This window comes from Trichosurus vulpecula, chromosome 5 (genome assembly GCF_011100635.1).
Source record: "Trichosurus vulpecula isolate mTriVul1 chromosome 5, mTriVul1.pri, whole genome shotgun sequence".
Taxonomy (NCBI): domain Eukaryota; kingdom Metazoa; phylum Chordata; class Mammalia; order Diprotodontia; family Phalangeridae; genus Trichosurus; species Trichosurus vulpecula.
The window spans coordinates 116,442,784-116,450,251 of NC_050577.1; the positions used below are offsets into that span (position 1 = coordinate 116,442,784).

Here is a 7,468-nt window from a genome sequence, read left to right on the forward strand (position 1 = left end):
CTCAATTTGCTTGGTTTGAAATCTCCTCACCATGTTCATCCTCCTCTTCCATATGCTCTCATTGATCAATATCTTTCCTTAAATGTGGCACTCCATACTGAACCCAGTATTGCAGATAGAATCTAACCAGCATAGAGTATAGCCGGACTACCACCGTCCTCATTCCGGACACTCTGCTTCTACTGACGTGACCTAAGATTACATTTGCTTTTCTGGTTGCCATATTACACTGTTGATTCAGGTTGAATTTACAATCCACTAAAACCTCTAAGACTTTTCCTTCCCACAGATAAAATGCTGTTTAGTCATTAATCCTGTACTTAAGCATTTGATTAAAATAACTAAGTACAATCTTCATGGCTAGAGTTGTGAGTTCTCCAAGAGGAACTTGCAACTAACAATTGAATAAGGAGAAGATTTTTTTCTCCCTACAATCTGTGGGTATCTTCAGCAATTCAGAGAGGACTCTGGCTAAAAGAAATGCCATCAGAATTCAGAAGATCCCGGTATGAAAAAGTTCCTCTCTCGAGTTCAGATACCTCATCCTTAAAATGAGATGATTAGACTAGATGGCCTCTCAGGTCCCATTCAGTTATAAATCTATGATCCCATGACCTATGAGATTCTTTATGTTAAGCCCATATTTGACCCTGTGACATACGTTTTTGTGAGATGTCTTAGGAATTGGAGTTCCTATAATTTACTGAGGATAGCTATGTGGCACAGTAGATAAAGTGCCTGACCTGGAACCAGGAAGATTTATCTTCCTAAGTTCAAATCTGGCCTCAGACACTTACTAGCTGTGTGACCTTGGGCAAGTCACTTAAGCCTGTTTGCTTCAGTCTCCTCATGTGTAAAATGAGCTGGAGAAGGAAATGGCAAACCAGTCCAGTATCTCTGCCAAGAAAACCCCAAATGGGGTCACGAAGAGTCAAATAGGACTGAAACACTGAACAACAACAATAACTTACTTAGGTTTTGTTGTTGTAGTTGTTTGGTTGATTTCTTTGAGACTGGGTCTCCCTATCTTACCCAGGCTGGGAGTATAGTAGCCACGCACAGGCCTGACCCCAGCAATGATCAAGAACAGAAACTTTAATCTTCCTGGTTTCCCACCTGGGCCAGTTTGCCCCTTCCTTAAACACTGTCACTCTTGGGGGCTCATCATATTGGTGCCACACTTAATGCAGACTCCCAATCAGCTTAACACACCATAGCTTAGAATTCCTGAAGTCAAGAGATCCTCCAGCTTCAGTCTCTCCATGGAGGGAATTAAAGCCATGCACCACCATGCCCTGCTATCTAATTTCCTTGCTGTAGAAATATTATATTCGCTGATTTACTTTTATCATCAATAAACCTTCTTTTAGTACACTATGGAGGGCATGAGGAAATGAATGCTGACCTTTCAAATTCTCCAATGGAGAGATTTCCTGAAGTTTTCAGATAGGAATTGAAGTCAAAAGACATGAAACCCACAAAAGTTTCTGATGTCCTTCGTGCTACAGGCATGTCTTCCAGGAACAACAGACCATCCAAGAAGTGAAATTTGGTCCAAATAGGGACAGCAGGGTGGTGCAGTGGAGGGAGTGCCAGCCTTGAAATCAGGAGGACCTGAGTTCAAATCTGACCTTAGACATTTACTAGCTGGGCAAGACATTTAACTCTGTTTGCCTCAGTTTCCTGATCTGTAAAATAAGCTGAAGAAGAAAATGGCAAACCACTCCAGTATCTTTGCAAAGAAAACCCCAAATGAAAAAGAAAACCCATGAAGAGTTGAACATGACTGAAGAAATGACTCTACAGCAACAACAAAAGTTGCCCATCGGGGAGCGTCAATGAAAGAGTCCAGGATTCCTTGGACAAACAGTATACAAGTTATACTTATATATAGGTTATATAGGTTTCAGGGAGTGCAGAACAAGGCGGAGGAGACAGGGCAAAAGCAGATTTGTCAAGGTCCCTGTTCCATAACCCTTCTACCCAGTTTCAGGGTTAGGCATTCTGCATAACACAATACAAGGGCTAGGCTGTTTCTCAGACCAGGTAGCACAAGAGGATACTGTAGCATGTCCTATTTGGGGTTATTTGCATTGTAAGCACTAATGGGAAAATACAGACATACATGTTTGAACAAAATGGAGTGATTCTCAAAATGGAGGAGCTCTGGATGCTCAGGCACCTCTGGCACAAGGTTTACCTGAGGGAGGACTCTCTTCTCTTTTCTCAGTTATTCTACCTTCAGCCTAACGGCTCAGCCTCCTCAAACCCCCAAAACAACCTGGTGCCCCCACAATAAGCCAGCTTCCACATGCCTTTAGCTACTCAACCAGCATTATTCTGATATATTTGGCCCGTCTCTGGACAAAGGCAAAAAGACAAACTCATTCTGAATTAATGAGTGGCCTCCACTAATTACGACATAAAAGAATGGGCACCTCTCACCTAATTGCCTTTGCCAGCATGTGTACAGCCCAGCCAGAGCACAGCTTGCCAGCTGGCTGGCCAGAGCTAGAGAGAGGAGGCCTGAGCCACCCTCCTGGCTCCAGCAGGCCAGCTCCCTGTGGGCACTTTGCCTCTGTGGATCCAACAGCTAGCACATGGTATGAGCCTTCAATAGGCTGACCCTGTGCCCTATAAGGTACTTGAATTCCCACAAACTCACATCCGTCCGAAAATGTCAGTGTATTCCACTCTCCTGTTCTCCCTACTATCACATGCAGGCACTTCTGGGAAGGCAGATCGAGAACCACAGTCATAGACATGAAAAGGGACCAGTCCAAGGAAACATAGGTTTAGATTATATGGAATCTCAGAAATTTTTCTTAAATGAATTCTAATTACATTCTTCCCTGTATTATATGCTTTGGTTATTTCGTATAGGTATATTTTGCCTCTCAAATAAGATTATAAAAACAATGCTGTAGACTTCATTTGTATCCCTCACAACATATAACACAGTAGTGGGCACAGAATAGTAATAAAAGAATAATTAGAAGCAGCTAAATGGTGCAGTGGATGGGGCACTGGGCCTGGAGTCAGGAAGTCCTGAGTTCAAATCCAGTCTCAGATACTTACTAGCCATGTGACCTAGGGCAACCTCTGTGTGCCTCAGTTTCCCTGTCTGTAAAATGAGCATAATAATTGCCCCTACCTCCCAGGGATGCTGTAAAGATCAAATTAAATAATATTTGTAAAGCTCTTTGCAAACCTTAGAGAGCTACATAAATGCAATTATTCTATTATTTCGAGCTATTGGTAATGACGATGGTGATGATATTTTATATTTGTATACCTCTTTATGGTTTGTATACCACTTCCGCATATACAGAGGTTGTGCCTCAGAACAACCATGGTGCATAAACATGATAAGGCACTCATTATCCCTGGCTCAGAAAGGTTAAGTCACTTATAATAGCTATCAGTTATGTACAAATATCATCTTTGCAAATATCATCTCATTTCATCCTCACCACAAATCTGAGAGGTAGGAGCTATTATTATCCCCATGTTAAAGATGAGGACACTGAGGCTGAGAGAGGTTACATGATTTACCCTGAGGCAGGATTTGAACTCAGGTTTTCCTGTCTCCAAGTCCAGAGCTCTATCCACCGTGCCACCTAGCTGTCCACGGCCAGGGTCACAGTTAGTTAAACTGGTACTAAAACTCAAGTCTCTCATGAGGACCAAATGAGCCAACATATGTAAAGCACTTTGCAGAACTTAACACCCCATATGAATTCTAGCTAGTATTCTGACCCCTCATCCAGCGCTGGCTGGCTCCATTATACTTCTCAGTGACTATTAATTGAACTGAACTAATCTTTTATGATCTCATATTGGGCATCTTTGCACTGGTTGGAGGAAAGAGGGCTCAAAGAGCATGGATGAGTGGTACCTGGATGAGTTTGTGTTCCCGTACTCTCACAGGGTGAATCTTCATGTTCTGAACACTGCCTGTGGCGCTCCCAGAGAGAGGAAACCAGAGCCCAAGCCTGCCTAATTCAGAAGATTCACAGGAGTCTCCAGCTCCTGTTGATGCTGAGAGAACACGAGTCTCAGAGTCAGAAAAGACCTGTGCCTGAATCCTGATTCTGACAGCGAGCAAGTCACTTGGAGTCACATCTATAAAATGAGAATGGTTAAGACTTTCATGACCTCCCTCAATGAGCTATTGTGAGGAAAGTTGCTTTGAAGACCTTGACTCATTATATAAACATGAGTTAATACTATTGTCATGGCCAGGTAAGAATACATAAATTAAAAAGGCTCCTTAGAAAAGTGAAGGAGGGGGTGCTCCTACAGGAGGAAAAGGTGACACATGGGAGCCAGGTGAAGGGATTTTCTTCCCTCTATAACTAAGAAGACATTCTGGGCCTAGGAATCCTAGGGGCCACCATTGGTATTCTTTGTCCTTGCCAAGAGAGGGATTTGTGAAGGGGGAGTGAGACCTCAGGGGTCTGTAAAATGCTACAAAAGGATGGGAAGATGCAAGGGACTGAAGGATGGGATGGAGGTATGGGGTTAGAAACAGGGAGAGGGATAAGGAAGGACAAGGGAGGAAAGGATTAGAAAGAAGGAGGAAGGGTAAACAGAGAGGGTAGGGAGGCAGGATAAAGAAGGAAGGAAGAAAGGGAGGAAGAATGCTGAAAGTGTTTCTCTCTTCTCACTACTGATTTATGCTGCAGGCCCTTATAAGAGATGACCCTGGGCCCATGGAGAGGTGCCACACCCTATATGCAAAAATGTACTTAAGGGTTTTCTGAGGCAACAGTGCCCCTCTGTGGTCTCAGACCAGAGGCCTTTTTAGGTCCTGATTTAAGTGACATCTCCTGACTTCAGTACTGGGCTCTTTTCCAACATATCCCATAATACATACCGTATTCTAGTTCATTTTTTTCAGTTCCAAAGGACATTCACCTTATTGAGTCCTTCTCACATTTTTGCCCCTAGTTGTTCCATGCCCAAACCTTACCCACCCAGATGCCACCAAGACCTCCCTTTCCCAAGAATATAGACCCTAAGAACGCCCATCTGCAGGGTGACTGCACCCTAAGGACCATTCAGCCTTTCCATCTGCTCTGCAGCCAAACCCTACTATGTATGTTGTGTCTCCTGACTATAACATGAGCTTTTTCCATGTGTATCCCTAGCACACAGTAAAGATTTAATAAATGCTTTTTATATCTAAGAGTAATAGGTTACATTGGTTATTCCTGTTTTATATGTGGGGAAATTCAGGCCTAGCAAGGCAGTAAATTCACCTAAATGGCAAAAAGAACCCAGAAATTCTTTCCCCCAACACCGGTTCTTGTAACTAAAGGAAAATCCCTCTGGTGCCCAGGAGAATAAATGAGCTTCTAGTTTCTAACTCTGAGTCTTGGGGATAGTTTCTATGGGGATGAGAAATTAAAGTTAAGAAAAAAAGCTCTCTGTCCTCATTTCTCTCTAACTCAAGCCTGGAGCTGGTTCTCATATATTCTACCTTTAGTTAATCAGAATCTGACACCAACTCTGTAACATGCCTTTAGACCAGGGCTCTAAATAAGAGTGGGTGGAGGTTTGAGGGAGACAATGGATCCTCCATCACTCCCAAAATAAAAGGTGCTGCAGGATGGCCATGAACCACTGTATCCCAGGACTAGGCTTTGCCTTTGAAGGGGATCCTGGCGGGGGGGAACTGTGCTCCCTAGAATCGGACCCAGAGGCCCTTTTTTACAGAGGAAATTACCTGGTCTTCCTCCAAAGGTTTGAGAAATAAAGAGCTATGCCCTCCCAACAGAGGCAGCTAGGTGGTACAGTGGATAGACCCAGGGGTCAGGAAGTCCTGAGCTCAAAATTTCACATTAGACACTTACTAGCTACATGTCCCCCAGCAAGTTGCTTAACCTCTGTCTGCCTAAGGTGCCTTATCTATAATAATAGCGCCTACCTCCCAGAGTTATTGTGAGGATCAAATGGGGTGATAATTGTAAAGTATTTAGTACAATGCCTGGTACCTCATAGGTGCTATCTAAATGTTAGCTATTTTTATTCTTATTTAACCTCTGAAGACCAAATGAGGCTGCAGCTGGTGGCACTGAGCTGGGAGCCTTGTTGGGGCTGGGGCCTGGAGGCCTCCACCCCTGCAGCACCCCAGCCCTCCTCCCGGGGTGTGGAGGCAGAGGCCCTGGTGGCCTTGGTAGCCCTGAGAACCAAGAATACCTCCGCGGGCACGGAGGCCCTATTCCTGGCATTGGAGACCTGCAGGATGGTGCTGAGCCACCCACTCTTCTACGTGAAGCTGCTCATCCAGATTGGTCATGACCCACTGTCTCCCATTGTGAGGAACCAACACAATGGGGAGGTAGGCCTTCTACTTGCCCAATTTCTTCACTTGGGCCAGACACATCTTGCAAGTGGGTGAGAAGAAGGGACTGTTCCAAGGTCTAAGTCCAAGGCTTATGTCCAGTGTTCTCCCCACCATGTCCTGGGACAGCATGAAAAGGCCCTCCCTTGGGAGGAGGTGGGACATGTATCCAACAGGGATGACATGGAAAGATCACTGAGGAAAGCGATGAAAGAGATTTCCTGTGAGATGGATGCAGGGTGTGTACAGAATGCTCCTCACCCCTTGTACTTCATCTCAGTGTACTATATGGCCCAGTTCATGTGGCAGGAAGCCAAATACAGGTTGCCCAGTCCCAGCAAGACTTTGAATATGTTCCATTCAGTGGAGTGCTGGGAAGATATTCAAAAAAGAAGGGCTAATAAGGTTCTTTGTGGGCTTGATAGCCCACCTCTTGGGAGATGTGGTTTTCTTGTGAGGCCATAACCTCCTGGGTCACTTCATCAATGCCTACCTGGTGGATGACAGTTTCAGCCAAACATTGGCTGTTTGCAATGGGGATTGCACTGAGCATGCTGACCTACCCTTTCCTCTTGGTTGGTGACCTCATGACTGTGAATAACTCTGGGCTACTGGTGAGCCTCCTTCCCTATTCCTCTCTGTTCAAGTCCTTGATTCATTGTTGGAGATACTTGAGCAGTCAGGGTCAGCTTTTCTGGGGATGAAGTCTGCTTTTCCACCAAATCTCAGCAGCATCAAGCCTATCCATCAATTAAATCAGAATAATTTGACTACAATAATAAATGCACCATTTCTGCCCAGCCTCAATAAGGGCCTGACCATTGGGCTACCTTCTAAGAGAAATGAATGCATAATACAGTGGGATTTGGACTTTTTTTAAAAGATCAAATGAGAGCTTCTCCATCTGCATAATGGGGACAGTAATATATTCAGAATTTACCTCAGATGAGTTTTCTGAGGGCCAAGTAGGATGACAGTTAAGAAATCATGACCTAGTAGAAATAGCTCTGGATTTGGAGGTCCAAAGACCTGAGACTGAATGCCAGCTCTGCTCTCTTCTCCCTAGGTGCCCTTGCACAGGTTGCTTTACCTTGATAAAATGAGGAGGTTGATGAGATC

At 44.4% G+C, this 7,468-nt stretch overlaps 1 pseudogene; it reads left to right on the top strand.

Moving 5' to 3' along the window:
- The first annotated feature begins 3,883 nt into the window (after positions 1-3,883).
- Positions 3,884-7,104, top strand: LOC118851042 (annotated as a pseudogene).
- Positions 7,105-7,468: the final 364 nt, after the last annotated feature.